The 24,304-nt window shown below is 46.6% G+C and overlaps 1 protein-coding gene and 1 long non-coding RNA gene across 2 annotated transcripts in view; one reads left to right on the plus strand and one right to left on the minus strand.

Annotated features, from left to right (window-relative positions):
• Positions 1-24,304, plus strand: part of HS6ST1 (heparan sulfate 6-O-sulfotransferase 1) — a 168,644-nt gene that overhangs the window by 132,463 nt on the left and 11,877 nt on the right. The window lies entirely within an intron of this gene.
• On the minus strand, positions 3,796-24,283 carry LOC128081880 (uncharacterized). Its single transcript, XR_008207438.1, has 3 exons — positions 24,168-24,283; positions 6,480-22,255; positions 3,796-6,382 (listed from the first exon to the last, which is right to left on the minus strand). It is a non-coding gene; the product is annotated as an uncharacterized LOC128081880 (long non-coding RNA).

The following is a 24,304-nucleotide window of genomic DNA, read 5'->3' on the forward strand; positions in this document are numbered from 1 at the left end:
GTGAACCGTGGCACAATTTCTTAACAGTTTTGCAGCTCCTTCAGTAGAGCAGCACTAAGTGCAGGTGATGCTCTCTCAGGTCCCTGCTTCGCTCTGATTAAGGCAGAACATTAAAGCCATTTCCTCTCTCCCCATCGTGAAACTTAGTGACAGCTCTGTCACTCACTGGGAAACTTCCTTCTGAAGTTTGAGTGTCTTTGTTGTTTGGTTTTCTGAGGTTGCTTTGTTGTTGTTGTTGTTTTTTAATGGGAGCCTTTTCATTTCTTTTTATGCTTGTGGATCCGTACATCCCCTGTGCTTTGCTGACATCCCCCAGCCCTCAGCAACACAGCTTTCTCCCTGCTGAATGCAAACAAACAGCACTTCAGTGCATTGATGGTGATGGGATATTCTAAGAAAAGGGGCCGGGGCAGACTTCGTTTGTAGTAAATGAGCAGTCAGCTTCTCTTGCTTTTCATCTCCTGTTCAGATCTTAAGAACAATTTGGCATCTGTAAGATTCCAGAAATTATTGTCCTAAGAGAGACAAAACTCTCACTTGTTCAGCATGCGTGCCGGGGCTCATCGCAGCGCCTCTCTCCCGCGGGCACATTCCTGCTTGTTCTCCTCTCCCTGCCCCAGCCAGCAGTGCCATCCTGCTGTGATTCCAGGGCCGTGCTCTGCTCCCAGCCCCAAAGGAGGCGTCACGTGGAGGCAGTTCAGTTCTGCTGGCACCTCTACGCAAAGTTGGAGGCGAAGAAAGATGTTGTGATACACGGCTGTGTGAGCGGGCAGATATAGGAGCTCTGGAGGAAGGCATTCTGCAGATTGATCACTGCAGTGCTGTCACCATCAGCGGCGTGTAAGGTGTCAACTGCAGCCGTGTTGAATTATTCATTATTTCATAAATACGGTGAGGTTTCAGAGGGCAGGGATTTTAAGATCCATTGGAAAAGTGAAATGAGAGCCCCTGTAATTAAAAATCATTATTAAACTTCATTTATTTAACTTCATTTCAACTTTTCCCTATGCGATTATTATTAAAGTTATGATATTTATCGATTTTTCTACTCCCTTCCCTGTCTCTGTCAGCTAATGAGAAAAAAGTGGTTTTGAATAAAGCAAATAACCTTGCTCTCCCTAGACAATAGTTCTGTGCTCTCACGTTGACCCCTGGAAAGAGATTTACACGGTGATGCTCTTACTTTTTGCTGATAGGATACGCTGTGCACATCAGTACAGGCTGTAAGGAAATGAATTAAAAGGAAACCTGAGTTTGGATGTGCTCGCCTCTTGGATCCTTAATGCTGTCTTTGGTTTTGGAATGACTGGAATCTGCCCTGGGCTCTGCAGGAACGTAGCACAGCACACAGAGAGCAGCACTTTTGTGTGAGTGCTGAAGACACAGTGCTGTCCAGTTCCATGCAGACAGCCTTGTCTTTAGTTCATCGCTACCACAGAACGTATTTCCATCAGTACCGTGCCATCCAAGATAAAAAAGGCAAAACCCCCTTTGATATCTCAGCCAGCTTCATGGTCACGCTCTGCTGCAGGCTGTGTGTCAGGCATGGGCAGACGTGGCTGCAGTGCTTTCAACAGGGGGGTCTGAAGTCAGCGTGGTGTTGCAGAGCTGCATTTCAGTGCCCTTGAGGTTGGTTGTGACCCTGTGATGGGAGGTGCTCTTAAGCCCCATGGAGCTGTCCCTTATGTCATCCCCTTGCTAAATAAATATGTTCACCAGCTCACCTAGCCTTAGGAACAAAAATAAAGTCTGGTAACTACAGCTGGCTTTTATGTTCAGTCTCCCCATAGTGCAGCATTGCCCACAATTAAAATCCAGCAGGGTAAATTCAAAGCATTAGGTATTCACCTGGAATACGATATCTTTTTTGTGAGTTAGCTTGCAGGACTCTTTTCTTCTGATTCTGTAGAGCAGCATTAACGTAGCACCTAAGGGCATCAGGAAGTCTTGGAAATGCAGAGAGCAAATGTCCTTGACTTGTGCACAGCATGCCCCAGCAGCAGGACGCATGCATGGTGCTGCGTGCTGGTGCACAGTTGGGAAGTGGAGCCCCATGGTCCTTATGAGACAGAAGAAGAGAGAAGCAGACCTTTTGCAAAGCCTCCCTGTAGGTTCCAAGGACCAGGTGAAGCAGCAGCTCTCCTCCAGCCCAGAGACAAGGTCTCAGCTCTGCCCCAGCCTGGTCCCCATGGGCTCTGCTGTCCCTCCTGGCTCCCCCTGCCACTTACAGCAGGCTTTTTGCATCGCTTTCCTCCCTTCTTACTGCTTTCACTTCTGAAAAGGGAGTTCACTGGGTAAGTTCCATACACTGATGTGTAACAAGACAGTAACTGGCATCCCATAAAGGGTGGGGGTGAAAGGCAGAGGCAGTTCATGTTCCCTACTGCTGTGAACGTATGAACTCAGAGAAAATATGTCTCCTGACACGTGTGCTTGCTCCTTTCTCATTCGTCTGCATTCAGCAGATACTCAGGAATGAGATCATAGCTGGCATTTATTTAGAGCCATGCTCTCCCCACCCTTGTGGGTCCTTCAGCAGAGTGACTTTATCCAAGAGTTCATTTCCTCCCTGATGTTTAGCATGAGCAGAAACAAAGGTGGATGGAAGAACGTGTTGGCAGAAGGCCTCAGTTTTCATCATAGCCTTACGTTGAGAAAGGCAGTGTCAGAGCTGGGACTCGTCTGTCTGTCTGTGGTGGTTTTCCTTGTATTATGGCCCTACGTCCTCTGGAAGAGCACCTCTTTGTCTTTATCCATGTTCAAGCAACGAAGTTCAAGTAGAAAAAATACAGAGCTCTTAAGGCACCGTTTGTGAATGTTTTTCGTATAAATGCAAACTTGATTTTGCAACTCCTGAAAAAGGTGGGCGAAATCAAACAGGACGAGTCAAACTCATGATACCTGAACGCAGGCCTGAGGTGGAGGAGCACATGAGACCACTTTCTGCTTTAGAAAGCCCTTTCAAATCATAAGTAATTCTATGGAATTGCTCAGGTTGGAAAAGATCTTAAGGATCATCAAGTCCAACCACAACCTAACCATCCTACCCTAACTCTAACAGCCCTCTGCTCAATCATGGCCCTGAGCACCACATCCAAATGGTTTTTAAACACATCCAGGGACGGTGACTCAACCACCTTCCCCCGGGAGCCCATTCCAATGCTTAACCACCTTTCTGTAAAGTTTTTCCTGATATCAAACCTGAATTTACCCTGGCATAACTTGAGGCCATTTCCCCTCGTTCTGTCACCTGTCACCAATGAGAAGACACCAGCCCCACTCTGTTGTAAGCACCTTTTGAGAGACTGGAAGAGAGCAGTAAGGTCTCCCCTCAGCCTCCTTTTCCCCAGAGTGAACAGCCCCAATTCCTTCAGTCTCTCCTTGTAGGCCGTATTCTCCAAGCCTTCCCCAGCCTTGTTGCCCTTCTCTGGACCTGCTCCAGCACCTCCATGTCCTTTCTGTACTGAGGTGCCCAAAGCTGAACGCAGTACTGGAGATGTAGTTTGCTCCAGAATTGAAGTGCTAATGATCGTGGAATCATAGAATGGTTGGGTTGATGAGGCAGTTAAGCAATTTGAGCTCCTCATGCTTCATTCAGTAGCACTGGAAATCTTTCAGTATCCCTGATAAAATCCCCAGGAATCTCCCAGAATTTCTGACTTCAGTGCACTCTTTCTCTCTTTTCTTACAAGTAATTGTTCCCCCCCCTCTTCTTATCCCTTCATTGCACCGAACTTCTGTTGTTTTATGGATTTTTGCTTTAGCTTTTACAGGTCTCCAAAGCATTTTCCTTGCTTGAGTGCCGGAAGTATAGTGCTAATATAGAGAAAAGTGACTGGATATTAAAACTGCACGCAGGCTTTGAGACGCTGTGCCAAGTACAATAGGCTGGTCTCGTACCATTGGGAACTGGGGTTCTGCCAAGGGATTAATCCTGTTAAGTGCGTGCAGACAGATGTATTGATACATACCATACCTTTCCTCTATATCTGCACCCATTACTTACACTTACTGTTCAAAAGTAGAATGGTATGTGTCTGCGTTAAGTTTCATCGTACATAAAAGACTTTGCTGTTATTCCTTTGATGACAGCAAATCAGTGCCACAAAGGAACGCTGATGAAAATTTATTTGCATCTGTCTTTGAAATCTTTATCCACTGACAAAAGCACTTTGTATAGCTGTGTTTCATTTGCTCCATTGTTTTAACTTTATCATTTTCTTGGAGAAAGTAAAATACACGAAATTAAATTTCTTTTTCCTATTTAGCTGGCGTGCTCATAGTGAAATATAAATGTAATTTTTTTTCTCTTTCTCTCTTTCTTTTCTCATTTGACCTGGATTTGTCTTTGGATGGCTTTGATATCCCTGTGTGATCCTTTCTTCTTCATTACTTTAAAGGTAAGAACATTATTTCCTAAGTCAGTATCATACATATATCTGAGGTGCAGAAATTCAACTTGAAAGCCAGCTGGGGAAGAGGTTCGTAAAGAGGCAAAATAATTAGCGGCCATTTGGAGTGCAAGAAGTCCAATTAAGAGGTACACTTCTTGTTGTGTCTGCGCTAACCATTGGCTGCAAGTAGGGGTGCTCCCAGGGGAGGAGGCTGGTCTTTTCCTTGGCAGCCCCTGGCAGCGCCTTGCAGGCAGCACTGCTGTGTCATGCCATGCCACAGTGTGCCATGCTGTGCCATGCTGCACCTTGTGTCTCTCTTGCTGCTTCCCAGGGCCTTGCTGGGAGCGATGGAGAGGCAAGCAGAAGGCTTGAGGAGCTGTGCAGCAGCCTTGGAGCAGCAAATCTGTCCAGGACTGCAAGGAGCCAGACACGCTCGCTTCGTGTTTGCCTTCATGCAGGGGTTCCAGAGAATTGCTGCTGTTGACATGGGGCTCAGTGAATGTAAAGATGCATACATGTCTGCTTGTTTAAATTACAATAGAGAGATGGATGCCAATCAAGATCAGAGGATGTAGTGATATGTGTACAAAGACAGGCAAAGACATTGTCTCTTCCCTGAAAGCTTGCAGTGTTTTCTTTCTGTTGCTGTAGTACAAGTATGTCTGTGGTTTAGACTGCATTTTTTGCTGCTTTCAGGAGTCTGCCAAGTCTGAGGTGAAATACCTCCAAACACGCTCCTTCCCAGAGCTTGCTGCCTTTTAATGCCTTTTCAGTACCTTCCACTCCTCAGGAGCTAGACCCTTAGGGAGGAGAAATTTCTGCAGCAGGAATTTAGAAATGTGCAGATGTTGACAGGCAAGGCTGTGTATTTTCTGACAACTTCACAGCCCAGAATTTTGCTGAAGACAAGCAACGGGAACTAAAGTAGGGAATTTTATTTTAATAAGCACTGTTCTGTGCAATCAGCAAGTGGCAAACAGTCAAGTCCCAACGCTTCCCAGCTTGCACAGAGACAGTCCTCGTCTTCAACAGTTCCTAAGACGCTATTATTTTTCCAGACTTCGTACTGCTGCCCCTCTCAGAGGTCCAGAAATACATGCTGCAGTGTCTGGGTCATCTCTGCAGCCCCGCAAAGGCCTGGCTGTGTTCCAGAGAGTGACTGACAGGGAGGGTTGGACCCAGTAGCCTTGTGCCTTGCTTGACAATGGTAGGTTGCCTCCATTTACATAGTGACAGTGGAGTCACAGAAGACTCAATGCATTTAATTAGTGGGAATGGAAAAATTTGTGTACCCATTATGTAAAACATGTAAATTTAACCCTTGAAATGGAATTGTCAGTGACTCACCACTGTGGCTGGATGCCAGGGCCAGAGGCAATATTACAGAAACTGCCAATGTGTCACAAGAAATTAAATCAATGACATCAAGGTTCCTGGGTTTTGTGGAGGAGATGGTCAGTTGTGCCCATTACAGACTAAAGACTTCTCAACAGTGTTTTGTTGTGGGGCTTTTTGGTTTTTTTTCCCCATTAAAAATGTTCTTTGAAACAGGATACATATCTGTAAGAAGGCTAATTGGTAGAAGACCACAAAAACATGGAAGGAAGAGGAAGCATGCTGGATCACTCCCAAAGAATGTGCACTGAGCATACGGCTGCAATAAATATTGCACAGTGTGTGGCCACCCTAGGAATGCTCAAGCCCTGATGGGTGACGCAGCACCAAATAATGGCTGCGAGGAAAGTTCTTACCTACCCAGTCACTGCAAATGTTAATTCACAGGCCCTCGGGCAAGTTACATGAGGGTGGATTATCCCTGTGGGATGCCCTGGGGTCTCATTCGGCCTCATTGTAGAGGATGTGGAACAAAGAGCTTCATGGTGAGCTTTAGACTATTGTTTTCAATAAGAAGGGAAGGGACTTAACCCTCAGGCTGTGGCTGACACTTCTGGATCCCGTCCAGGAGCGGCTGTGTATAGTTGCAGTGCCTAGGATGGTGCACAAAAAGAATTTTTAAGGGTCTTTTTGAACTGCTGCCACTGTTGAAAAGCAAAAGAAAGGTCTGTTAAAGACTGAATGTTATACCTGCCATGCGGTAAATGAGCCTCAAAGGCTCTAGTTTTTCTGTCCTATCCCCGTGGCTGACATGGCACTTCATTGTAATCCACGCAGTTCCAAAGCAATGTTGCAGGCCAAAAGGGGTGTCCTGGAGCTCTGCGGGACCCGCGGGTCACTGGGGGGCATATGGCCATCCTGCTGGGCTTCCCAGAGCCACAGATTCATTCCTGACAGGCACTGAGGGAGCCTGGCAGGGCTGGAGCAGCCATGGTGAGGCTAAAGGAGGAGCTGCAGCCTGGAGGGGAAAAGCAGAGCCTATCATTATCAGTTCTCTTCTAGTCCTGGGCCTGGCCTCAGTTGGTTTACCAATTTACTCCTGATTTCTTATTTTCCATTATTTATTTCAGAACTGTTGCTCTTAAGCTTTCTCTGCTCTCTGGGGATCGTTTCACGTGTAACGTGACACAGCTTGGAGGCTCCTTCTTCTGCAGCTCTGCACAGCCATGCAGGCAGCACAGATACAGGTTAACAGTCCTTCCTGACCCCAGACGTCACCACCCGTGGGATCCCTGTGCATGCTCCAGAAAATTCACCCCAGTTCTCAAGGCCAGGCACTGAGTGTGGATGTGAGGCCTTGCAGCCTCAGACAAAGAGCCCGGCCGCCATGGGCAGCGCTGCCTGCTGAGCAGTGCAGGCTGTGCGGAGCTGACAGGACGGGCTGAAGCAGACAGACAGCAGGCGGTGGAAGCTCATTTGGCTTCATTCTGAGCTGAACTGCAGACTGAGCTGCCTGGCCCTGCCCCAGCGCCGCTGCCCGGCTCTTCCCACCCACCTGTCTGCACCAACGGCTCATGGAGAGCAGGTGCTCAGCCAAGAATGCCACAAGAAGGGCTTTTTCTACTGTAACACTGCTTTATTTTCCAAGATTTTGTAGTCTGGAAGCCTGAGGCAGTTATTAGACAAGGACGTTTAACTAGATCAGAGCCCGAGATTATTCCGGTCTCAGGTCACCGTGTCAAGTGCTGCTGTTCGCAAGAGTAGTTCGAAGGATTTAACTTCTTAATATCTCCAGTTACCTAGGGAATGAGCCTGACTTGCAGTGGAGAACTGCTTGCTCGCTCAGAACTGTGTGTTATTGCATGTCTGTGATTTATAGTGAAGCTCAGGAGCCGGGAAGGTCATCAAGGGAAGCTGAACTAAGAAGTGAAGAAGAGCAGTGAGAGGATTCCTGCCCTATTGTTAATACCTAGGGAGAGTTCTGCTGCCCTTCCCCAGCCTGGCCTGGTGCTCCAGCAGAGCTGTGGGAGCTGTGTGCACTCTCACTCCAGTTTCCATCGCCTGCCCGGAGCTCTGTAGCACAGCTCACCCACATTCTGCCTGCAGGACTCTGCGCAGGGCTCTCCCTGCCTCCTTTCTCTGCGCTTATCCTTGCAGCCAGTGGGCAGCCGTGGCAGAGCAGTGAAGTGCACAGTCCTGTCCTCCTTCTTCCTCGTGCAAATGGCGCTTGTGGGAGAAGAGTGGGAGCAGTGGCAGTGAGCAGCCAGCTTCTCTCTGCACTCCAGGCATTTCCACAGCAGCAACACTCCGGGGCCTGAGGGTTTAAGGAGGCTGGATGCCACCAAGGAGCCTGCCATGGTGACACACTTGGAAGTGAATTTCAGATGTGTGAAAAGTGCCAGAACTGACAGCAGTGGAGATCAGGGATGAACAAAATCTTTGTTTTTTATGATTTGGACACTGTGGGTCTCACAGTTGTTTTCTTCTTAAATATTATGGGGCTTGTGCTCTGCATAGGAAAGCAAAAATAGCCGAAAAGGTGTTTGGAAAAAAGGTGAAAACCTCTTGGGCAGCAGAACTGTGAGAGAAGAGCACACAGGGAGAGGGAAGGGGGACTCTTGCACTGTGTCACTGAACTGTCAAAGCAGGCAGAGCTGCTGGAGGCAGAACGGGCACCCTCCTCGTGTCACACATTGCTCCCTGTTCAAAACAGACATTTGCTTATGGAATGAAAGCCACCTTTAAAAGCAAGAATAATTTATGAGACTGTTGTTGGAGGACGGCTATATCCTGGCCTCCCCTTCACCTGCCCAGCCAAATTAAAAAGCAACCAAACACTGTAGCACCTCAATTCCAGTTTTGAGCAATCTGGGGCACTGTTACTCCATCTGACAAAATGCGATGCTGTGTCCAGAACATCCCTGTCAGTGTTTTCATCATACAGTTGCTTCACTTCCACTGTTGTCAAGAGAGTAAATGCTTAGTGAGTGATGGGATCAGTTTATGAACAGTGTTTATATCCCAAACACAGGAGCACAAGGCTCATCCAAACAACATTTGACGTGGCCCAGTGAAATGAAAGATGAAAAGGCTGGAAGAGAGGCTTCGAGATGAAAGCTGCAGAGTGCAATCCGTTGAGTTCAAGCTTAAGTTTAAAGGGCCATTGATTTGCAGGCTGTGAGAGGAATGGCAGTTTGGCAGTGGGCTGGTAGACAAAGGTGTAACTGAAAGCTGAAGGTGGACACAGTCAGACCAACCTGAGGTTGTGCAGTAGGTGAAGCGCTGCTGACAGCGGTTAAACTGAAACAAGAGTCTTTCAGGAATACACGCGGAATTCAAAGCAGTATGAAGTCATAGAAGCTCAACAGCCCATGTCATTTGGAAATCAGAATGGAGATTTGCAGTAGGCTTCTGTGGTACTACTTTCTATGAATGACAGCAAAATTAAGAATTTCCTGTATTTCCTTTTTTTGCTGAGATTTGGTCAGGAAATGAAAATCAGCATGTATCCATGGCACTGACTTGGAGAAACTTCTCACCTTGTTCTCCATGGCAGAAGGAACTCCTGCTTTGATTTGGGAAGCTTCTTTCCTGCCACACGCACAGGTGGAACACATAAGAACAAAGCTTTTCACAGCAGCTGCAGGTGTTTGTATTAGCAGTCACAAGACTTTGGAGGTATGTTTGCTAATTTAATGTCAGCGTGCTCTTAAAAGAGAAAACAAATGTTTCGCTCTTGAGGCATAAGTAAAATAGTTAATGTAATAAGTATTAGTGTGGAAACATAGTTCTAGTTAATGTAAGAAAATGGTGTGAAACTCAATAGCTCCTCTTCCACGTCGCCAAAAGGCAATTGTACAGCTGGTGATCTCAACAGGGCTGATCTCAGCAGGGCTGGGCTTGGCTGCTCTGGGACTCCACAAAGATCAGAGTGGTGGACATTCATCATGCTGGTGTGCAAAGGTGGACAAGCACACAGTCAGGAACGGGCAGAAGCAAGAACTTGGTGGTGGTGTTTTCAAAAGCAGCCAGGTAATTCTGGAGCCTGAGCTCCCATGAATAGCATCTAAAATCATCATTCTCATGAATTTTAAGTGTTGCCGTGCTTCTTTTCAAAAAACCAGGCTTTGTTGTGGAAGCCCACTCAACATCCAGCTCCTTCTGCTGAAAAACCTGGTGTAAAGACCAGAACAGGGCTGATGGTAGGCTTTCAATTCTGCAACATAAAATCTAGGAGTTATCGCAGCCAAAAAATACTCAGTGGAGTGTTATACCAGTAACCTCAGTCTGTAGTTAATGTGCACCATAGCAAGGGTTAAATGAACTGGAAAGCTCATAGAAGAAAGCTCATACAGTGCAGTTTTTGTTTATACTGAAATGTTCCCATATGTTTTGGTTAATGCAGAACATAATTGGGTCTGCCTTGGGATGGAGACATTTTTCTTACACGATTTATCCATTAATTGGGTGTGGGAGAGAGTCCATTTCACCAGAAATAGCTTCCTTTCCATTTTAGCCAGAAAGCTACAGTTGAAAATCTCCTCCTTTCCCCTTCCCCGTAGTGCACTCATTCTCCTCTCCAAAATGTTCTGCTTTTCTGCAGTGAAATAACCTGGTGGAATAGTTTCAAATATGAGGTAAAATAGTTCTGCCCTAAATGAGCTTCCAGTTAATGTATTTCCTGCCTCAATTTGCTGAGCAGCTCACATTGCACATGGATGTTGCTAAGTTAGAAAATCCTACATACAAAAGTTTTTTGTGTTTTTGTGTGTACGTCGCTTCAAAGTCAGAATTCCTGGTTTTGATTTTAGGACCTTTAGGACCTTTAGAAAAGTAACAAGAATGAATTGTGCTTGACATTAATTGCATCCTTCTGCCTGCTTTATTATTATTAGAATAAACAAGCTACTGATTTGAGGGAGAGAACAGTCCACGAGGTGTTTGAGGTCTTTATTTCCTTTTCGTTTGGTAAACTTCCAGTAATTTAGCTCACCTCATTTGCTCCTGGAAACCTGCTGTTGGGAGTGCTCAGACCTGAGAGAGTAAAATGAGCGAGCTGCAAGGAAGATGCCCATAATGAGATGAAAAGTTGGGACGTTTTGGCTTTGTCCGTTCGTTTGTGTTTTGATACGAATGTGCACAAAAAGGAGAGGGAGCATTGTTTGAAAGCAAGGCAGCAAGTTGCATGAAGTAAGAAGCTCAGAGATGTGTGCTTGTATAATTAGTCTTTAGGCATTATGAGGGGTTTCAGGACCTGGGGGATATATGGTGTATATTCTTCCATTGCCTTTCCATACAGAGCCGAAGGTCTCGTGGCTGCTTTGGTCTGCACTGATACGCAGTGAGGGATGCACAGCGGTACAGCTGTTATCTCAGCTGAGGGAAGGAGCCCTGTTGCACCCCAGAGTCTTTACTGCGGCTCCCCACTGTTAATTTAAAGGAATCGGAGTGGGTTTCTTCACACGCTACTGCTGATCTCCTGGTGCTTTATTGGTCCACAGGAGCCACTGACAGCCCATAAACTTAAAACAACCTTTGTACTCGTGCCACTCGCCAGACATAAGGCAGATTTGGGATCAGCAGTGTTTGGCAGCTACCTCTGGCCCTTGCCTGACCCATGCTATGCATTTTTAGATTGCAGCAGCGGATATGCCACAGCACACAGCAGAAAAGGAGGCTGGTGCTTAGTTGTGTTTGCCAGCGTACAAATGCTTGGTACCAAATGGCAATCCCCTGAATGTGGTGTTCCTTGGCTTTCTGAACCGGTGCACTGTCAGCGTATCAAGAGTGGTTCTGCCTGTGGGAAAGAGCCCTGCTGGGTTGGAGAGAGGTGTGTTTGCTTCACCAGAGGTCAGCCTGAGGGGCAGCAGCCCTGGGAGAGACTGAGTTCCTCCTCCTCCTGTGTGCACTCTTGTATCCCACAGCTATCTTAGTGCAAGTTTGAGCTGGCCTGTGGGAAGACTTCAGTAACTCACAGCTGACATTTAGAAACAATGGCGTCTGATTAGTACAGCGGTTCTGAAAAGCTTGCCTTCCTCCTGAACCACCTTCCTTTATAGACCTGTTTTTGTTTCCACATCTTATGCGTAAGTAGCATTTGCTTGTTTAAAAATACCTGTAAGTCAGATTAGCAGTCATGTGTGAGTCGAATGATATTGCAAGTAGAACTTAGTTGGACCAACAAATACAGTCAGGTATTTAGCCATCAAGTCTTAACACATTAAGCATCACTGCTTGTTATGCTGATTCTGTAAGCCAAAATATTTCTGCTATTGTATGTGTGCACATTGTCTAAATGTGTGCCACCATGTGGCTAACCAACTGCCATCTTGGACAAGCCTTGGTAATCAAGCTTGGCTAACAAGTTGTATTTGAGACACAAGGCAAAATCTAGTTCTACTGCCATTTTTGTGATCTTGGTGACTGTGGTGCACACAGTTGTAAAAATGTGCTGAAAATACTCCAGCAGACACTGAATGCATTTGGAGAACGAATCCACATGCTACTAACTTATTCATTCTTATTATTTCATAGCCCTGCCTCAGAGAACTGCTCTGTAGGCAGGACAGATCACAAGTCTCTGCTGCTTGGGTGCTACTGCTTCTGAGTATCTTAGGAGTATCTTCATATTTTGTCTCTCACTGTTTACCATCCCTTTTCCTTTTAATTAGTGCAATTTCCCTCAGCCTAACAGTTGCAATTGCTTCAATCTTTCCTTATCACTTTCTAGTTTGGTCCACTGCACCCATGTGCTTACAAACCCTTAGGGTCATCCAAAATTCCTATCACAGTAAAGAAATTGCCAGCTAAGAGAGAGAATTGTAACTGTGCAGGAGGCAGAGTGATAAATGAGATTCTAGGAGGAGGGAGTGAGAGGATATTAGTTTTCAACAGCTTCTGAAAATCCTAAAATAGACTATAACTGGGCCACAACTAACAGAAATCATGACTGCTTGTGATGAGCAGAGGCATTGCTGCTGTGAGAGATGGAGGTTTGGCAGAGGACACCTCCTGCAGCTCTAGTGTATTTAGAGTGAACGGCTTGGAGCTAGAAGGATCCTGGGGTCCAGTGCCAGAGTTCTTGGAGCTGAACAGAATGAGGTCAGCCTCAAGCGGTGGAATTTTTCAGCTGGCCCAGTGGTTTTCCAGGGGCCTGAGTCAAATTTTCTGAACACGTGAATCTGGCAATTCACAAATCTTTTGGTTTTTATAACATCCAGTCACAACAGTATAAAAACCACTTTGCCTGTACGTGTGGGCAGGAGGGATTATGGAGTTGGTAGATTCCATGTGAACCGACTGGGAAACTGTCTTGTCATGGCAGAGCAGTGACTGAAGTAAGAGGCACCAGTTTTCTACTCAGACTTTTATTTTTTGCCTTTTAGCTTCGTAGTGAATTAGCAAGGGAGGAGTGTTTAATTTTCTTGGCTGCAGTAGGACGGCTGGGAGTCCCCAGTGCTTCAGCTGAAGCCAGTGAGATCAGCAGAGTCCCAGGCAATAAACTGGGCACAGAAGGTTGACATTGCAGTAATGGCAAATAAGTCATAACTCTGTGGAGAGAACAGTGCTTGGCTCTGTACACAAGTTTTGACAATTTCTTTTTTCACAAGTTGGCCTTCCAAAGAATATGGGTCATTCAGCCTCTGCCTAAGCTATGAGATACGTGCATGTTGTTGCAATCCCTTATGGCCTGATTCCTCTGTCAAACTAACAAGGAGCAGCCTTCAGCTCTGTCCCAACCCAGCAGAACCACAGCACGGGGTGGCTGGGCACTGCTGGAAGTCAGGACAAACTGGGTAAGAGTTCCTGGGTCTGATGGCATTCCCATAGCTTGACAAGCCTGCTGGAGGCACTGAAAGCACAATAGCTCCAGCTGGGAGTTTTCAGAAGCTCTACCTTCGAACAATCTGATGGATCCACACATCCTCAATAGAGTGTCTCTTCCCTTTCTAGCAGAAAGATGACATCACCATTGGGGTCCTACTTGTAGAATCCTAGAATCACCAAGGTGGGAAAAGACTTCCACGGTCATCGAGTCCAGCCATCCACCCACTACCACCATTTCCCACTACACCATGTTACCACTATCTGAGAAGTGCCAGTGTTGAAATAGCATGCAGACAGAAGTTCCTGGTGTTACTGGTGTTAGCAGTGAAAGTCGACGCCTGAGGTGTTCAGCTGTCAGCTTGCAGCCAGGCCAGGTTTCTTTGTAATTCATCTTTATCATTGGTAATCATTTGAAATGTTTTGGTTTCTTCTTTTTGGAGTGGAATGCATTTACTTTTTTTTTTCACTAAGACCTATGGAAACCTTGTCCATGTAAAGAAAAAGGGAAAAATGAGAGTAGGTACAAGGGTAAAAAGAACCCTGTGTGGTGATGACTAGTGCAGCTAACCTCATCCCAGATGTTGGCTGAACAGAGAGTTAACTGTGCTGTTCAACCAGAACATCTTTCTCCTGTGTTTTAAAACAGAAGTCGTCTAATATTTTTTATTTTGCTTCTTTAAAAGGGAAGCCCTTTGTTTTGTTTTACAACCAGATTGACTTAACAGTGAACTGAAGGCTGGTATATTCAATACTTTAGGTAATTTTGGAAATGTAATCAAACAAATTAAATTTAAATGTGACAAATTTAATCACTACTCATCTGAAGCTCTTCCTTTCTTCTCTGCCTTCCTGGTCCTTCCTACCTTGTCATCTGGGTCGTTCTGAGTTTTTCTTTAAGAATATTTTCCTACTTCTTAAGGCTCAGATGAGATTCTGTGTTTAAAGGCAAGCTATGTATTCATTGGGGATGAATAAAAGTGCAGATGGAGCTATCTGTTTTCAAGGATAACCACTAACTTTGAGATGAAGGGAAAGGTAATAAAAGCTTTCGAAGGTTTTTTGGGTTAACAAATTGGAATGTGATTCATAAATCTGCCATCTACCCGCTCCAGTACCCAATCTCAAGTCTCACAGCAGGCACTCAGACGATGAGAACAATGTAAGGCACGTCTGTCTTTGCAAGAGGCTCTTGGTACCCGATTGCTGTAAGTGCTGTTGGAAGCTTCATCCACAGGATTTTGTGTCCGTGGTATTAATGGACATCTTGCTGATTATTTGCATCTAAGAACGTTTTTCATCTGAGGAAGAGAACTCTAGGAAGAGGAAAACTCATTCACAATCTCATGTAAATTCCTCACTTAAACTTAATCCCCCTGTTTCCTAAATCACATGCATAGCATGTTTATTCTATGAAAAATGTTCAGGTTTTGCTGTGAGTAACTTCACTTCAGGTTGAAATCTGGGTCCCAATCAGGAAAGCTGTTTTGTAGTAAAAGGGACCGGAGCATGTAGATTTTGCTGTTGGGGCCATGTTAAGGATTGTCCCAGAACTGTGGCAGTAAGGGGAAATCTTCCCATGCGTTTGAAACGTGATGTCATACTTATGATACTTATTCTTACATCTAACAAAGAAAAAAAGTAGTTACTGTTCATGAGGATGAGGAACTGAGAACGCCTTTATTCAAAGATGGAAACCTGTCCGAAGTCAAGTGCCCACAGTTGAGTTAGTTGAAAATATTTTGAGTTGAAAATTGAGTATTTTTCAACCGGTGCTACTTTCCATGTTCTTCCCCATTCTTTCTTATATTTTCCTCTTGCTTTTGGTCACAGTACAATTTCTCTGACTAATCCCATCACTCACCACTATGCCCTTGTTTGCTGGAAGGATGCCTGATGAGTCACGGAAGAGCATCTTCCTCCAGCCCCTGCAGGAGCTTCACTTCCATATCCTCAGCTGTGAGCTATTGACACACTGGTGCTTGAACAGGGAACGTTTTGAGGCTGTGATTGAATACCTGACTTATTCTTGGCTTTCAGTTTTTTGTCAGTGGAAGTCAGCTGTCTTGCATGACTTTTAAAGCAAAACAAAATAGACCTCTCCAGTTATTCATCAGCAAAGGAGAAATAAAGTAGAGTGGAGCAGAACTGTACCAGCATAGCATGTGAATGTCATCAAGGTTTCTTTAGTGATGCAGGAAGAAACCGGGCACTTCAGTTACATCTGCAGACAGGGAGGAAATGCTCTTTGTGTGGCACTAACAGATGGAGTCTAAATCTGCTGGTCTTTGGTGGTTTTGAGCAGAACTGCAGCTTCTTGGGAACGGTGTATCTTCTCAGGGGCTCAGAGGGAGAGCAGGCAGCTCCACATTGCAGAGCTCTGCTGCGTCTTGATAGCAGTGCACCAGAGTAAAACGCAGGAAGGGGCCCTGAAAACATCTGTGTGACAGTTCAGGCACACTTGTAGCTGTCTGTCTTAAAGGCCAGCTGTGTCATTTGGTGTTTCTTGCACTTGGTTGCTGGGGACTGTGCAAGAACAGGAAAGACCCAAGTTGACTCAAACTGTCAAAATTATTCCCCATGAGAAGGAAAGCATCTATATGGAGGGCACTGCCTTGCAGCACGGAGGAGACCAAAACCAGATGCAGCATATGGAGATGAAGGCTTCTCTTGGATATGTCAGACCCAGCCATAAACAGAATTTCCCATTTCTCTTTAATTAAGCCTCTTCCTGTCCAGTTGCTGGGAAGTAGATCCCACGGCAGTAATTGGAAGGGAAAAACTTGGTGCCTCTGCTGTTAATTTAATACCTTCCTGTGGATCATCCTGAGAAAACTGTTGAGCGTCTGCCCTGCTGTCGAAGCCACAGAGAGGCTCTGGCTCTTCCAGGCACCTCCTGAAATTCCCCACCCACACCTTGCCCTGCAGCACTGGGCTCTGCCTGGCAGGGTGCGGGTTGGTGAGGGTCTGCCCAGCCCAGCTGCTACCCAGCAGCTGTCAAACACTGTATGAAGGACCCCTCCACGTCTGCTTTTGGAGGAGCGCTGTGCTAGCGAGCTGCAGCGTGCAGTGGTTACAATCTCTTGGTGAAAATACGAGATGCAAGAAATGAGCAAAATCTAAAGTAAACTGTTCACACAGAGGTGATCATCTGCTGATTGCTGATACACACAGGCAAAATGAATCTCTGTTTGAAAATGGCTTCATTTTGCCCTTGCCTGCTTTTTTCTTATAGGTGGAATAACTGGCTCTTTAGCAGAGCAGAAGGCTCCACTACTTGGGTTTCCACGGTGCGTTCTCTCTCCCAAACAATGTTTGCTGCCCCTAGAGCCTAATTATCACCTAAGAGATGTTAACAGCCAGATCATTGAAACTTTCAAAAGGTTTTGATCAAATACAAGCAAGATGTAGTTTGTATTTTGCTGCCCTGTATTCCAGGAGCAGCTGGTCTCCTGAGGTGCTGAAGTGTGGACTAAGTTAATGAATTTAAATATGCTTCTGTTAGATCTTTTAATCATGAATGTAATTGCATCTGGTAGTCTTTTTAATTTTTAAGTATAGAGTATGTGATTGGATTTCTTCTCTTTTTTTTTTTTTTTTTTTTCCTATTCCAAATTTATTGCTGCTGTTCCTCCCTGCGGGGGATTCTCCAGTAGGAAGACCTTGTCTCCCTGGAGTGTGCACTGCGAATCTTTGCTGTACTGATTCTTTCAATATTCATTTTCAATGCTAGCAACCCCCTTCCTTGTCCCTCTCAACGATTGCTCCTGCTTCTGCTTTGTTAGATCTGGCGAAAGGCACACAAGCGTGTAGTAACAGGTACACCAAGCCCAAGCATGGAGTGGGAGGAATTTACCTTTGGTTTCTCTGTGCTTGCGCTACATGCCTTTCATGCCAGCTCTGGCACTTGTCTCCAGGCTGACTGGAAGAACAGGATGCACAACAAGCATCAGCCTGGCTTCACAGAGAGAGGAACAGCGACAACTTGAACCCCAGCACCTGTGTCCCACAGTCGGCTGAGAGATGGAGCTTTTCTCTGTTTGAGCTAATTGATGATAAAAAACATCATCGGGCTAAATGGAGCAAACAAAGGAGGCATTGCTGGCAGTTGCTGTGATGCTAAACATTTCCCAGATCTTTTTCTTATGTACACACCCATCTCTTTGAGATGAAAAAATGAAATACGCCAGGCTGAGATTCCACAGGGGATTCAAAGGAATGGATTGCAATGACCCTGCTACCCCCACCCAGCTCCTGTTGGCAAAGTACTCAGAGGAAAGATAAATTCTCATGTGAGGAGACAGTCAAGGGGCTGGATGGCTCTGGGCTGGAAACAGCCTCTTAAAACGAGATCCCAGCTCTCATCCTTCCCTGGTTGGCGATGAGTGAGAGCCTGTCCCTGCGCAGCAGTTTGAAGGAGCAGGTCCCAGCGGGCAGAGTCTTAGCCCTGCATGGGTTAGGGATCTCAGTTGCCACATTCCTGTTTCAGAATTTACCAAACACGAGAAACTTTTTCTCTGTGATGAATTGTTTTGACAGAGAGACTAAGGACATGCCTGCATTCAGAATGGGATTATTTCAGTGGAGCTGTGCTGATAAACGCCTTCTGGAAGAGAACTCACACTGGCAAGCTTTCCTCTGCCTCTGCAACTTACCCCGTTTCCCTGGACAGAATAAGCTGGGCCCACAGCTGTGTAGATAGCCACCCACAACTTGCTGGCGTGGCTCTTTGGCTGACAACGTTCTTGTGTTATTTACTTCTTCCAGCTATGGCTCTGCCAGCAGAACTTTCCTATAATGAGTGAGGGCGAAATACCCTGTGTTCGTTTTTTGGAGGTGAGGTTTCTTAGTCAAGCCTGAGGGAGAGACTTTAGCAGGAGGCTCAGCAGGTACAGAATGGTAATCTCTCCACACAAAACCCAGTGCCTCGTGGTTATGTATGCAGCCTGACCTGCAGGCCGAGGGCACTTTGCATGCGGTGTTTCAGTAAGCAGTGAGTATGTACATCTGCACTGGAAATATAAACACCTGGGAGGAGAGCTGTGCGTGCAGCAACCTGCCTTGGGAGGATGCTCTCAGCCTGAGCTCATGCTCAGCAGCACTGAGCTGAACCTGTGGCTCTGTCGGCTGGCATTGCTGCCCCTCAAGGGAGGGGGGCACACGGTCGTTGCTCCCCCACCCACCCAATGACATGAAACTGCACTTTTGTGGCCTTCAGACGTAGTGCTTACAACAGATCCCATAAGAAGGGAAGACAAGTGTTGCCCTGGGGAGGCTCCGTGGATGCTGCCAGCATCACCCGCCATTCTGCAGCAGGCAGCTGCCATCTAGTGGGAGCAGGGCCGCTCCATCCAAGCTTCACTTTCCCTTTGTGCTGGAGTGCTGGGTGCTCCCAGGCTGCAGGAGGTGCAGGAGGACTGCTCCTTCTCACTTGAAGGCAGTGCTTTGGGGAATTGCATCGTGCACATCCAGGCGCATCGTTCCATCCATTTGCAGTGAAGCTGCAGGGGAGCTGGGAGCCTTCCAGAGTACTTCCTATGGAAGGGTAGGCAATAATCTTGATCTGTGTTTAAAAAAACCAAACAACCACACGAGGACTTTCGAATCAAAAGCAGCTTTTCAAAGTCATGTTCAGCACATTGCTGCTCTTCTGCTAGCTGTTAGTCCTGCAAGTTGCTGCGGGGCACACAGCCTCACTGAGCACCATTGGAGGCTGGAGGAGCTGTGTTTGCCAGGCGTGACATCCCTCCCTTCCAGAGCAGGACACCCACAGTAGCCTAAACCTTAAGTTCTCTCTTGCCAGCTCTTCGGCCTGTAATGATCTGAGGGATCACCCAGCAGAGAAAGCCTTTGGCTGCTGACGTGTTGAAGGCTCCCATGCCCCTGTGAGGAGCCAAGCCACCAGTTTGTCTGTGTGATGCCTGCAGGTACAGGCAGGAGGAAGGCAGAGACTCCTGTCACCGCATCCTTGGTCGCTGATGTACCTGGAGCTGGTCACTGTCACCTCAGGGTGCTGGCCTGGCCACATGATGGATGTAGAGCAGTGCTTTCCGGCACTGCCCAGCTAATGGGTTTTGCAGTATTTGTTGGCTTCCTCAGCATGGTGATTCACTTAGGAGAGAAATTGTTGCTGTGACCTAGGCTGTAACTCTGACAGTTCCTGCTGGATGTTTGTGTGCCTGCTTTCAATGAACTCTGGCTGCTGAGCCTGCAGGAACGTGCTGGTGCTGTGTGGTGTAAAATATCTGCCCCTTGCACTGTGCACGTTAAAGATTTTCCACTTCTTTGGGAAGCAGCGTTAACTGTTAATTGCAAGCCAAGCTCATGCTGTGTTGTTTTCAGGCTCAAGCAAAAGAAGTTGAAATTAAGACTTAACCTACTGTTTTCAGTTCAGTAAGTTGTGGGAAAAAAAGGTAACGATGACCATGAAGTCCCCAGTTGTGCTTTCAGAAGTGCTGGTGTAGCATAAGGAGCAGCAGCATCTCCCTGCAGCTGCAGGCCCTTCTGCACTGCCTTCAGGAGCAGTGAGAGCACTTCCCAAGCTCTGGCTCTGCAGCGAGGCTGTCATGGGGCTGGCAAGGCCCATGTGAGGTCAGCTGCTGTGTGCTGCATGCCCGTTCATGGGTGCTTCACATCTGGCTGTTAATAGTGCCTTGATTTCCTAGGAAATATTTCAGACAGAAGCGCAGGCATCTTGTTACTCCAGGAACAGCGGTGTGCGTGTGTGCGTACACAGACTTGGTGCTGAATAATTGAATGTGGACGTATCCAGGTTGCCAGCGCGCCTTCCAGCTTTAAAGCAAGGCGCTGTTATAGGAAAATGGGATGTTTTACTGTCTGAAGACAGATTTTTTTTTCCCCAACTAATCCTGGTGTCTGCAGCTGCTGTCTAGATATCACCTCTTAAAAGGCAGGGAATGAACTTCTGAACATCTGTAGCAGCGACACGAAGTGGCGTGGTTTATTGTGGAATTAGGGATGATGATGGCTGGATTACTAAATTGTAAATCAATCAAAGGCATTCTGATGATATTTTAAACCATGGGAGAGACTCGTGCAGAAAGAGACAGTGATTTATTGCGCCAGCCGGCAACACATCCATCCCCAGTCATTTTTATTTATCATTATTTTGAAAAGATTTCAATCCTTCGTTAAAGTGAATAAAAAGTAAATAAATCTGTAATGATGATAGAGTTTCACTGCAATGCAAATTGACACTTCTGCATTATGATTTCTGGTGCTAGGAATGCAGAGAATAAGGAACTTAAGATATACGAACTACAACATGAATTAGTTCAACACTTGCTTTTGTTTAAAGTAAAAGACGAAAGCCTTTTCCTCTTTATTCTTAGCTCTACTCCTTTGCAGGATTCTCGCACTATTTGTAGTTTTAAACCATTGGCACCATTGGATTTTGAATGCTTAGCAAGTCATCCATTTCCAAGGCATTAGCAGCAGACAGGATTTATTTCAATCTGTGCAGTTGATTCTTTGATCCAGGGCTTGCTTAAGTGCATTCCAGTGCAATTAATTAGAAAAACAGCATTAGGCAGTGGCAACTCCTAGTAATCTTAAATGTAAAAGCAACTGATTAGTACCTCTGCTTTTCTGAGGATTATCTGTTTGTTGCTTGACAGCATCTGCTATTCCTGTGCAAAGGAGAGGCAGTTAATTGAGATGAGGGAGCTTTGGTATTGCTTATAAGCCACTGACGTGGCCGTTCACAAGAAAAGCAGCAGTGTGGGACCTCTCCCTGCACTGGGTTTAGAAGAAGCTGAGTAAATGGAATCAGGGCCAGTCCCCTCTCTGCGCTGCTCAGGGCCCTGCATCGTGTAGCTGACATGGATGCAGTGGCTGTGCCTCCACAGCCCACTGGGATCTCTGGAAATGACTCCTTGCAGCTGCTTGCAGGAGTGGTTTCTGCTCTTTGTGTCTTCTTTGGGACGCGTTGTTTCCTGACATGCTGTGGCCAGCTGAGAGTTACCATGTTTCCTTGGATGTCCAGGGCTTGCCAAGCTGGTTTCCAAATTCTGTGCATCTCCGTCCCTTTTCCTGAGCCTTCCCAACACAGTTTGTTTGGGACGAGATGGAGCCCCAGGCACCTGATGGCTGCGGGTTGTTGCAGTGTCCGACACACACCGCATCCCTTCGGGCCAAGGCAGGCCATTGCCAAGGGATTCAGTTCTCATGTGCTGAAGTGATCGGTATCTGCTCCTCTGCTGTTGCTTCCTTAGTCTCCCTGTATGGTGTCTCTATAATTTAATTATCTTCAAGGAGGCAGGCTTCCTATCTGTCAGGCTGTTAGCCTTTTCCTGAGTCTTTCCTGAACCTCGCTGCCGGCAGAGCTGGTGTGATTCACAAGAGAAGCTGCCCTATGGTTCAAAAGAAAATGCAAATTCCAGCCTATCTGCTTTGTTTGCAGCTAATTCAGATAACACGCCTTTGCATTTTGCGTCAGTACTTCTGCTTTGTCCTTGCAGTATTTCACCTCGCTTCTGATTTTCTTTTTCCTGTGTGGCCGTATCCTGATCTGTCTTCTGCATCCTGAAGCGTGCAGGGATCAAGGCAGGAAGCTTTCTTCATTAGTTAAGATTGTTTGTCTGCACGTTGATGCTCGGGTGAACCCCTGACACTCTGTTCTCCCAAGGCAAACGCAGCGAGGAGCTGTGCGGATTTCCTTTCTATATCAGCTCATTCCGGCCCTGAGGAGGACAACACCCAAGTTCAGCCTCCCTGGTAGCCCAGCAGCCAGCACTGCCATTGGTAAGGGAACAGCACTGATCCCCTACAGCTAGAATGGGACCTCCGGTGTTCTCCACTGAAGCAATGTACTGGTAGGGAGAACCATCTTATGCTACCTGTCTGGTTCAAGTTGGTTTCCTACACAGAGATGGAAAGTGTAATGCCTCATTATGAATCTCTCATTTCTCTTCGCCAGCTGTCAATTTGTTTCTTGCTTGATTTCAGTGCGTCTAACAGGAAGAGACTAAAACAAGGAATGGGTACAGTATCCTTCTAACACATTACTTCATAGTAAATAGGGCTGTAATCTGTTACTAGAATCTGTATTTTGTGTACTGCAAAACCAATAAAAATGAAGGTCTCTGCAGTAGACCCAGTAAGTGAATGGAAGGAAATCTTTCTTATGGAGAATAGCAGAGTTTTCTGGGTTTTTTTCCGTCCTGAAATTTCCTACCTTGATGACAGGAGGGGTAATAATAAAAGCAAAAGAATGTGAAGAATAGGCACGGGCTTGCCATCCACATTTCTGCATCTGTCCTCTGCCAGCACTGATGTCATTCCTCTGGCAGTGAAACTTTCCATTGCAGTCAGTCAGCGTTCAGATGTGCTATTGATTAGTCAGTTTACGAAGGTCACTTAGGAATCGCAACAAACCTCCTGAAACTTGGGAAGGTAATAAATCAGTGGCATTTGATTTGTAACTTGCTGTCATTTTTGGTGCCTTGCTTCACTACAAGACAGCAGTCAACGCTTCCGAAGCGCTTGCTGTGAGGAAGGTTATGATGGCAAAAGAAAGCACTTGTTTATAGGCAGTGCAAGTAACATAAGCTTTTAATGGGCCCGGGAGGAGCAGGAGGCTCCAGGGGGCTCAGGAATGCCTTCCTCTCCGCCCCCGGCTGCTCCCCTCACCATGACCCCCATATTTTTTTCCTCAAGCCTTTGGCCAATTTTCATCACATCTGTCATTTTGAAAAATGAACTGGCAGTTTGCTCCTAAGGTTCCTAAGAAGTGATGTATCTTTTTTTAGATTAACTTGTTTGCAAGAGACAGTGCTACAGGAAAGTCTTGTGCTCACGGAACAGCTCAATTTCCTTGAAAAGCGGAGATGTTGTTAAAGCTCAGTCCGTGTCTGTTCTGCACATTGTGTGTGAAATAGTCACAAGGCACCAGGGTGGTAATAAGGCCAGATTTGTTTCCTGGGTAAACACCTGGTAGCAATAGCTATGTAACTGACTTGTATGAATCATAGAATCACAGAACGGCCTGGGTTGCAAAGGAGCACAGTGCTCATCCAGTTCCAACCCCCTGCTGTGTGCAGGTCACCAACCAGCAGCCCAGGCTGCCCAGAGCCACATCCAGCCTGGCCTTGAATGCCTGCAGGGATGGGGCATCCACAGCCTCCTTGGGCAACCTGTGCCAGTGCCTCACCACCCTCTGGCTGAAAAACTTCCTCCTAATATCCAACCTGAACCTCCCTGTCTCAGTTTAACACCATTCCCCTTGTCCTATCACTAACCACCCTCACAAACAGCCGTTCCCCCTCCTGTTCATACGCTCCCTTCAAGTACTGGAAGGCCACCATGAGGTCTCCCTGCAGCCTTCTCTTCTCCAAGCTCAACAAGCCCAGTTCCCTCAACCTTTCCTCACACAGAGCTGCTCCAGTCCTCTGCTCATCTCAGTGCCTCCTCTGGCCCCGCTCCCACAGCTCCACGTCCTTCCTGTGCTGGGGGCCCCAGGCCTGGATGCAGCACTGCAGATGGGGCCTCACAAGAGCCGAGCAGAGGGGCTGAGTGTGGGACAGTGTTATGAAATGCGCAGCATCAAAACTGTGCAGCACGGAGAGCTGAGGCAGAAGGGTCAGCTTCTCTTACCTTTTCCACCACTTCTGCAGGAGAGATGTGCTGAGTCCTGCACATAGAGGTCCGTACCTGCACGAGCTTTGCACTCCCTGGCTGTGATGGAAGGCTGTGTCAGCCAGCATCACAAAGCCTCACAACATTAGGAAGTA

This window comes from Tympanuchus pallidicinctus, unplaced genomic scaffold (genome assembly GCF_026119805.1).
Source record: "Tympanuchus pallidicinctus isolate F22 unplaced genomic scaffold, pur_lepc_1.0 scaffold22, whole genome shotgun sequence".
NCBI lineage: Eukaryota > Metazoa > Chordata > Aves > Galliformes > Phasianidae > Tympanuchus > Tympanuchus pallidicinctus.